Source organism: Camelus ferus, chromosome X, assembly GCF_009834535.1.
Source record: "Camelus ferus isolate YT-003-E chromosome X, BCGSAC_Cfer_1.0, whole genome shotgun sequence".
Classification (NCBI taxonomy): Eukaryota; Metazoa; Chordata; class Mammalia; order Artiodactyla; family Camelidae; genus Camelus; species Camelus ferus.
Genome location: NC_045732.1, coordinates 92,270,178 through 92,278,403, shown reverse-complemented (window position 1 = coordinate 92,278,403; position 8,226 = coordinate 92,270,178). Strand labels below are relative to the sequence as shown.

At 45.2% G+C, this 8,226-nt stretch overlaps 1 non-coding gene across 1 annotated transcript; it reads left to right on the top strand.

The window, feature by feature from the left end:
• The first annotated feature begins 8,119 nt into the window (after positions 1 to 8,119).
• On the top strand, positions 8,120 to 8,226 carry LOC116662334. The gene has a single exon (XR_004318370.1). It is a non-coding gene; the product is annotated as a U6 spliceosomal RNA (small nuclear RNA).

The following is an 8,226-nucleotide window of genomic DNA, read 5'->3' as shown; positions in this document are numbered from 1 at the left end:
TGGGAAGGCAGGAGCCATGGTAGAGAACGCACTGGCCTGCCAGGAGGAGCTGGCAGGGACCCCAGTTCAGAGTATGACAGAGCACTGCCTGGACTGGGGTGGGCACGGAAAGGAGGGCCAGGGAATACAGACTTAGGCAGAGTCTTGTATGTCAGGTGGGCTTGAGAGGGCTGGCTGGGGCTAGAGGGAGAGGCTGGAAGCTCAGGCAGTGCCCCCACCTCGTGATGTTCCACCTTGAGATGAGCGTTGGGGTAGGGGCCGGGAGAGGCAGGCTGGCTGAGAAGTAGTCTGGGGCTATAGGCTCTGGGCCACAGGAGGAAAGACAAAACCAGAAGGACTTCCTGCAAGAACCCCAGAAGCCTTTCCTGGCAGAACTAGAAAGAGAAGCTGACAGCCCCCAGGATCTTCCTGAAAGACGACTGAAAAGCTAGTCTTCCTGTTTCCTCTCTCACGAGGAGGTTGCCTAAGATGCTGCAAAGCACCCTGGGCTGCAAGTTAAGAGGCCTGGCTGCCAGCCCATCCCTGCTTTCCAGAGCTTTCCCTTTCTGGGCCTCAGTGTTCCCATCTGTACAGGTGATGAGACAGGGTAGGTAGAGTGGAGTCAGTGCTTTCAGACTTTTCCAGTTTGAAGGGCTTTCTTTAAACAAAATCTGACAGAGCAGCTCAACATGTAAAGCAGATAAAAATAAGGCTGCTCCAAACCCCCTCCCCTCCCCCAGAGTTTCCCCCAGAACCTCCATGGCAGCTGAGCTCCTCTCTTATAGATCACTGGGTTAGATCAGTGGTTGGCAGACTTGAGTGTGCATCAGCATCCCTGGAGGGCTTGTTAAAATACAGCTTGTTGGGCCCCACACTCAAGTTTCTGAGTTAGTACATATGGGATAGGGCCCAGAATTTGCTTGACAAGTTCTCAGATGATGCTGATGTTATCAGTCCAGGAACCACACTTTGAGAACCACTGGGTTATATCTATGTGCCTTTCTATGATTCATGCCCAATCATCCAACATTTACATTAATCCAGCTCAGAGTTTTTAAGATATTCAAGCATGGGAGGGCACCTGGCATTGTGCCTGGCACGGAGTAGACACTCAATCAAAGCTGGTGGCATTGAATTCTAAATGCTTTGCCTATGAGTCTCTTCAGGTGTAAAACCATGCTAGTGACTGGTCAAGGGATTGACCAAGGCATAAGCCTTTCCTCTAATGAGTTTACAGTCTGTTGTGACCCCTCCACCCTCCAGGAAATAACTCCCCCGCTAATTCCACCCATAGAGGTTACTCCATGTTAAGCATTAGCCTTTACAGACATTCTCTTTTTTCTAGGCAAACTCCCTGGGAGTGGCTGGCCATTTGGTCACTGACCCCTCAGTGTTTCTCAGACGCTTTCCCCAGGTGCAGTAAGCATAGCCTCTAACCTGTGAGTTGTTCCAGGGCAAGGACCTCACGTGTATCATTCTTCCAGCATCTCTCATGGCTGCTGGTCCAGTTCTTGGCACAGAATGGGCACTTGATACAAGTTTGCTGAATAGAATAAAGAACGCATGAAGGCCCCAGTTGGACCCAGTCCACGCAGGTCGCCAACCTCCCCATCACGCCTGGCTCAGAGCCTCCAATCCCAGACTCTGGTCAGGGTTGCCCACTTGGGGACTTTGGAAGGGCATGAGGGTGTTTCTACATTCACCTGTGATTGCTGCCCCAAAGTTTTGGCAAAGTGGCTCCAGGAATGTACAGGGACCCCCATGCTCCACATCCTCCTTTTGAGCCTCACCACTTTCTTAAATAAATTGGCACTGACCCTGGTGACAGACTTGATCATTTTCCTTTGCTCTGTGATTGTGTTAAGCGACTGCCAAAGGCCAGTTCCTTAAGAGTCAGCACATTCCTCAGGAGGCAGGGGGAGCCCATCTGCTCCCCCGGCGCTTCCTTTCCTTTATTGTGCTATTTTGGCTTCGATATCCCCTTTGGACAGGAGCATCTTCCAGCCGGTGGGGAAGGGGAAAGGGTGGGGAGGAGCAGCACGGTCTTCCTTCGTTTCTCACTCATCTGCCTGGTTTCTCTGGAACTAAATCAACAATAATCATACTACGTGCGAGGCGCTGCTCTCTGCTCTCCACACGTATTCATGCAGTTAATCCTTACAATAGTGAGGAAAGGTACAAATCTTAGCTCCATTTTCCAGATGGGGAAACTGAGGCACAGAGAGGTGAAGTCACTTGCCCCAGGCCACACAATCTGTACTAGACCGAGTACCAGACCCAGGCAGGTCTGACTCTGGAGGCTGACTTCTTTCCCGTGGGCTCTGCCATCTTACAGGGCTTAGATTCTTGAGGCTCTGATCTGGGCCCAGTGGTACTTGAGGCTATGGCCTCTTTTCCTCTTTTCTGTCTATCAGCAGGACCTAAGGTCACTTGCATTAAAAATGAAATTCTTTGGGGGGAGGGTATAGCTCAGCAGTAGAGTGCACACTTACCCTGCACAAGGTCCTGGGTTCAGTCCCCAGTACCTCCATTAAAATGAATAAACCTAATTACCCTCGCCCACCCCCCAAAAATAACTTAAAAAAACAATTTAAAAAAATGAAATTCTTTGCATAGCCATTATGCCATTGTACACTATGCCATTATGGAAAACAGTATGGAGATGCCTTAAAAAACTGAAAATAGACTTACCCTATGATCCAGCAAACCCACTCCCAGGCATATCCAGAGGGAACTCTAGTTCAAAAAGATACATGCACCCCAATGTTCATAGCAGCACTGTTTACCATAGCCAAGACACGAAAGCAACCTAAATGTCCATCGACAGATAACTGGATAAAGAAGTTGTGGTGTGTATATATATAGTGGACTACTACTCAGCCATAAAAAAGAATGAAATAATGCTTTTTGCAGCAACATGGATGGACCTGGAGATCATCATACTAAGTGAAGTAAGCCAGAAAGAGAAAGAGAAATAACATATGATACCACTTTTATGTGGAAACTAAAAAAAAAAAAGGACACAAACTTATTTATAAAACAGAGACAGAGTCACAGACATAGAAAACAAAATATGGTTACTAGGGGTAGGGAAAGGCGGGGAGGATAAATTGGGAGTTCGGGATTTGTAGATACTAACTACTATATATAAAACAGATAAACAACAAGGTCCAACTGTATAACACAGGAAACTATATTCAGTACCTTGTAATGACCTATAATGAAAAAGAATATGAAAAGGAATATACATATATGTATAACTGAATCACTATGCTATACACCAGAAATTAACACAACATTGTAAACCAAGTATACTTCAAATTAAAAAAAAAAAAAGAAAAACCCTGAAATTATTTACATAGCAAAAGATGTTCCCCATCCCTTGGCAATGACCCACTTGTTTAATGTTTGAACTCCCAGATTCTAAGCCAACAGGAGAATGCAGATTCTAGGGTTAGTTGCAAGGGCTGATGTAATCATGCAAAACAGCTGCCAGGAACTGAGCACTCACTGTGTGCTCTTCTTTTCATGTGGTACATCACTGATGTCTCAAAGGAAACCTAAAGTCGGTTGCAGAGAGGGACAGAGGCTCACAGAGCTCCCAGAGAGCCACAGACCGATTCATTGCTGCAGTAGATGTTAAATAGCTAGGTGGTCCTTGCTGGGTGTCAGGCATTGTCTAAACACTCTCCTGTATTAATTCATTTGATCCTCACAACAACCCCAGGAAGTAGGTACCATGATTACCTCTCTATCCCTATCTCACAGATGAAGCAACTGGGGTATAGAGAGGTCAAGTAACTTGCCCAAGGTCACAAGCCAGGAAGCAGTAGATCTGGGATTTGAAGCGAGAGTGTTGATTTAGACTGTTGGATCGCTGATGTACATTCTTTGCCACTACACTATACTACCTCTTGGCATGGAGGTCATTTCAGGGCCATTGAGGTGCCATGTTACCATAACCCCGTCTATCCCTTCTTTTCCAGGTTGCTCTGCTATTCCAGATGGACTTGATCTTCCCAATAGCTATAACTGGAGGCTCTGGAGTTAGTCTTCGATTCAAATTACAGCTCTGTAACTCACAAGCTGTGCAACTTCTGTTTCTCTCTGTGCCTCAGTTTCCTGATCTGTACAGTGGGGATAATCATGGTTATGACCTCACTGGGTGATTGTGGGCATTTAGGTCACCACCACCTCCTCTTCTCCAGGCCAGCCACAGCATCCTGCAGGGGGAAATGGTGCTTCACGCCCTTGGACTTATCAGTCTCACCTTCCGTGTCTGTCTCTTCCTGTCTCAAATGAAAGGCAGCCTTCAGTTACAGATTCCCTAGGCTTTTCAAAACTTGGTGATTACAATTCCTCCCAGGAGATCAGAGAAACCCATTTCCCTCACATTCTAAGCAGGAATTCTATTGTCATTTGGTAACTCAAACATGTCCAAGGTGGCCCAGCCCATCTCCTTTCCTCCCCACCCTCACTATAGGCAGAGAAAAGGCAGCTTCCCTGAAACATACTCCAGCAGCATCTCATGGCCAGAGTCTCCCAGAGAGATGTTCATAGCAAAGGCACCTATTTCAAATAGTGATTTGGAATCTGAGAACTCCTTACTACGCCAGTGACTATAGAAGTGACCCTTTTCTTCTTGCCTTCTTTACAGAAAGTGTTTAAGTACTGGGCAGGGAATAGAAATCATCCAGTATCTTTCCCCACCTTCCTAAATGTCTTTGTCCTCTAATTCCAGTCTCCTCCAGCTGTCTAGTGTCTTGTGTCTCAAGCTCAGTGGGGTAGAGCATCAGGCTACCTATAAGCAGGCAGTCAGCATTGGAAAAGGAAGGCCTCTTCCCTTAGTTCTTCATCCGCAGGCTGAACCCTATCCCTGACCACTGACTGTCCTTAATCACATTCACAGCCTAAGTATACAATTGCAGAATGAGGTAACTTGAACCTAGAGAGGTAAAGTGGTCAGTAACACACAGAACCAATCCTCCATCCCAGCCATATATTGACCATGAATTTCAGCCCATGTTTTTTAGCCACGAAGGACAAGATTACAAGCATGTGGATGTATCTGTTCAAAGGGATCCCTATTACTAAGGTTCCAACTCAAGAACAGGTGAGTGGACCACGCATCTTTGTCTCTGAGGGGGAACCCACTGTTCCAGTGTTCCCAGAGTGCTGGGGCTGTTAAAAAGTGTTCTTTCCTAGGAAGAGTGATTTCTATGATGAAAGAAATCAATAAATTGCTATTGAATGCAGTCCAACCTCACTTACTCAAACTAATTGGAGGTAGCCCTTCAAATTAGTGAACCAATTTTATTGTAGGTTACTTGTAAAGAAATGAAGCTTTATTGCTTTGAATAATTCACAGTAATTCCAAGTAGGCTAACAAATTGAAGCCTAATCGAGGTCTTGGGAGACTTGCTTTAATGAAATGGAAAGACTTCCCAGCATCAATCATTTGTACGCAAATGGTGCTGCCAAAGGAGTGACAAAGTCTGCTGCCTTAAAGTACGGAGACTCAGTGCATGGAGCCCACTTATTCAGACGACTCTTCCTGCTGAGAGTGGGCAAAGTTAGGCCAGGTAGGGCCCAAGCCATCCCCACTTGGTACTCATGGAACGTCTTCTAATGAAGTTTTACTGTAAAAGGAAACGATTGAAGAGTGACCTTAGAAGTAGCAGGTGCAATCCATCCACTGATGGAATAAAAGATAGTTTTGGAATACTGTCATTTCCTTTCTTTTTTTTTTTTTCCTGAGAAGACATTAGGGGAAAAAAGTTACCAACGCAAGTCAAGTACCTCAGTGCTTTGTCAAAACCCGGAACAAACATTAAGAGGAAAAAAATCTGAAGGTCGAGGAAGGGAAATAAACAAGAAGAGTAAGTAAAGCATGAATCATCCACTACCACCTGATGGATCCTCAAAAATAAAAATAAAACAGTGGAAGGAAATAGAGTCCAGACCACAGTTTGGCATTTTGCTAGCGGACCTGGCACAGACTCTGTGCCCTTTTATTTCACAGAAGGAACTGACCTTTGGCTTCTGACTTGGATTGCCTTTTCCTCAAGGCCTCACAGAGCAGAGTTAGATGATGCTTGCCCGTAGCACCGGTACCCAGCTCTCTCCTGAACAATGGGAGTGGAGACAGGAGAAGTGCATCTTATTTGCATCGATTTAATTACTTACGCCTTATTTCCCAAAGACTTGAGGTGTCTTACAACAGTAAAATTATGATAAAATAGAGACAGAGAGTCAGGACCAGGGTAAATATCAATAGAACTTTTGAAAACTCAAGTGTGAAAATCCCTCAAGGCCATATCATATTGCACTTCAGGGGGCTAAAAAGAGCAGAGTTGGGATTTAACCCAGCTCAATGTAGTGGACCATCTTCTGAAGGAGCACAGGCTTCCCAGAGGGACCTTCTATAACTGATCTTGGGTCAGATAATCTCACTCCTCTGAGCCTCAGTTTCTTCATCTGAATGATAAGCCTAATAAATATCTATTTCATAGAAGATTCCAGGGGGTGATGTCTATAAACCACTGAGCCCCACTGTCTGGTAGAGAATGCATGCTCAATAAATGGAAGCTATGAGAACCAATATGAAGACAGCCTCACATTAGGCAATACAAAACTTTTGCCCATGATGGCTCTCATTTGATTCTCACCCCAGCCAGGACTTGGGCCCAGGATCACAGAGAAGGGAGAGAAGAGAAAGCAGGGAGGCTTTAGGGAAATCTTCCTGCAGGAGATGGTTCTTCGGGAGGGGTGGGACTCATGGAGATGAAAGTGCGGTACAGATGAGGAATGAAACAGCAGTGCAGACGGACAGTAAGAAGACCCTCTCTACTAGCCCAGGGGAACACGTAGGAAATGAGAAGGGCAGGGAGGATAGAGGAGGATTATGGAATTGCTTGACTCTGGCCAGATGGTGAAGGAATTTGGACCCCATTTGACAGGAAATGGGAGTCATTGAAAATTTTTGAGCAGGTTGAGCAGGGGAAGGATGTGACATGTTGAAAGGGATGTTTTCATGGGACCCAAGGGAGAGAGAGATGGCAAGAACTCAAGCTGAGGCAGTTGGGATGGAGAAGACAGGCAATGCCCTATTCCAGTTGGGGGAGCTTGAGAGGGAATGACATGCAATCGACATGCCTGCCATCTGGACTCAAAATTCCATGAGGGCAGGGACCGTGCTCATCATGGCACCCCAGGATCTAGCATAGCATTTGGCACATAGTCTGTGCTTAGCAAGTGTTGAATGAATAAATGAATGAATGCGTTCCTGCATACCTCCATGCAAATACTTAATAAGCATGAGAATGGTTGTTTGGCCAACAATAAGCAATAGTAGAAAGAAAACAAAATAGGTGACTGTCTTAAAAAATCCCATTGCTTTAACCAGATTCCTTTCACTGTCCCTGGACCTACCCTGACAGTCTGACTTAGGAAAGTGTCCCAGGAGAGAGTCAGAGCAGGCTGAGAAAGAAGCCATATAAAGCAGAACATGTATAGACATTAATACTCTGTAGGAATCACACCAAATACACATTCCCCAGACAGTTCATGCAATACGGGAACACCACAAAGCAAGTAAATTACAGATGAGAGGAGATTTTTTTTTTTAATGAGGATATTTACCTTACAAAAGAATTAACTGAAAACTCTCTTAAAGTAGCAAACTGCCTTGTTATTATACTTAAGACCAGGATTTGACTTACTAAATTTGGATTTCCATCCAAGACAATGTAGAATAATAATAGAAAGCCCTGACTGGGGAGGCTGGAGACCTAACCTTGGTCTAGGCGAGTAGTAGAATGAGGTGGTTAATAGCACAGGCCTGAGAATCAGGCTGCCTGGGTTTACATCCTGGCTGCACCTTGGGCAAATGGCTTAGCCTTTCTGAGCTTCAGTTTCCTGATCTGTAAAATGTGATAATAAAACATCTGATTCTGCCTCCTAAGGTTATTGTGAGGGTTAAGTGAGGTGATGTATGTAGGTGTTCAGCAGTACCTGTAGGGTCTCAGTGAGTGCTGACTTCTACTTTGAATCTTGACTCTATAACCTTAGACAAATCATTTCCCCTCTCTGGGTTTTGGTTTCATGGTAAGCCTGAGGCTTCTTTCATCTGTACTTTAGGGTGCTCGCTTTGGCAGCACATATACTAAAATTGGAATGATACAGAGAAGATTAGCATGGCCTCTGAGCAAGGATGACACACAAATTCATAAAGTGTTCCATATATTT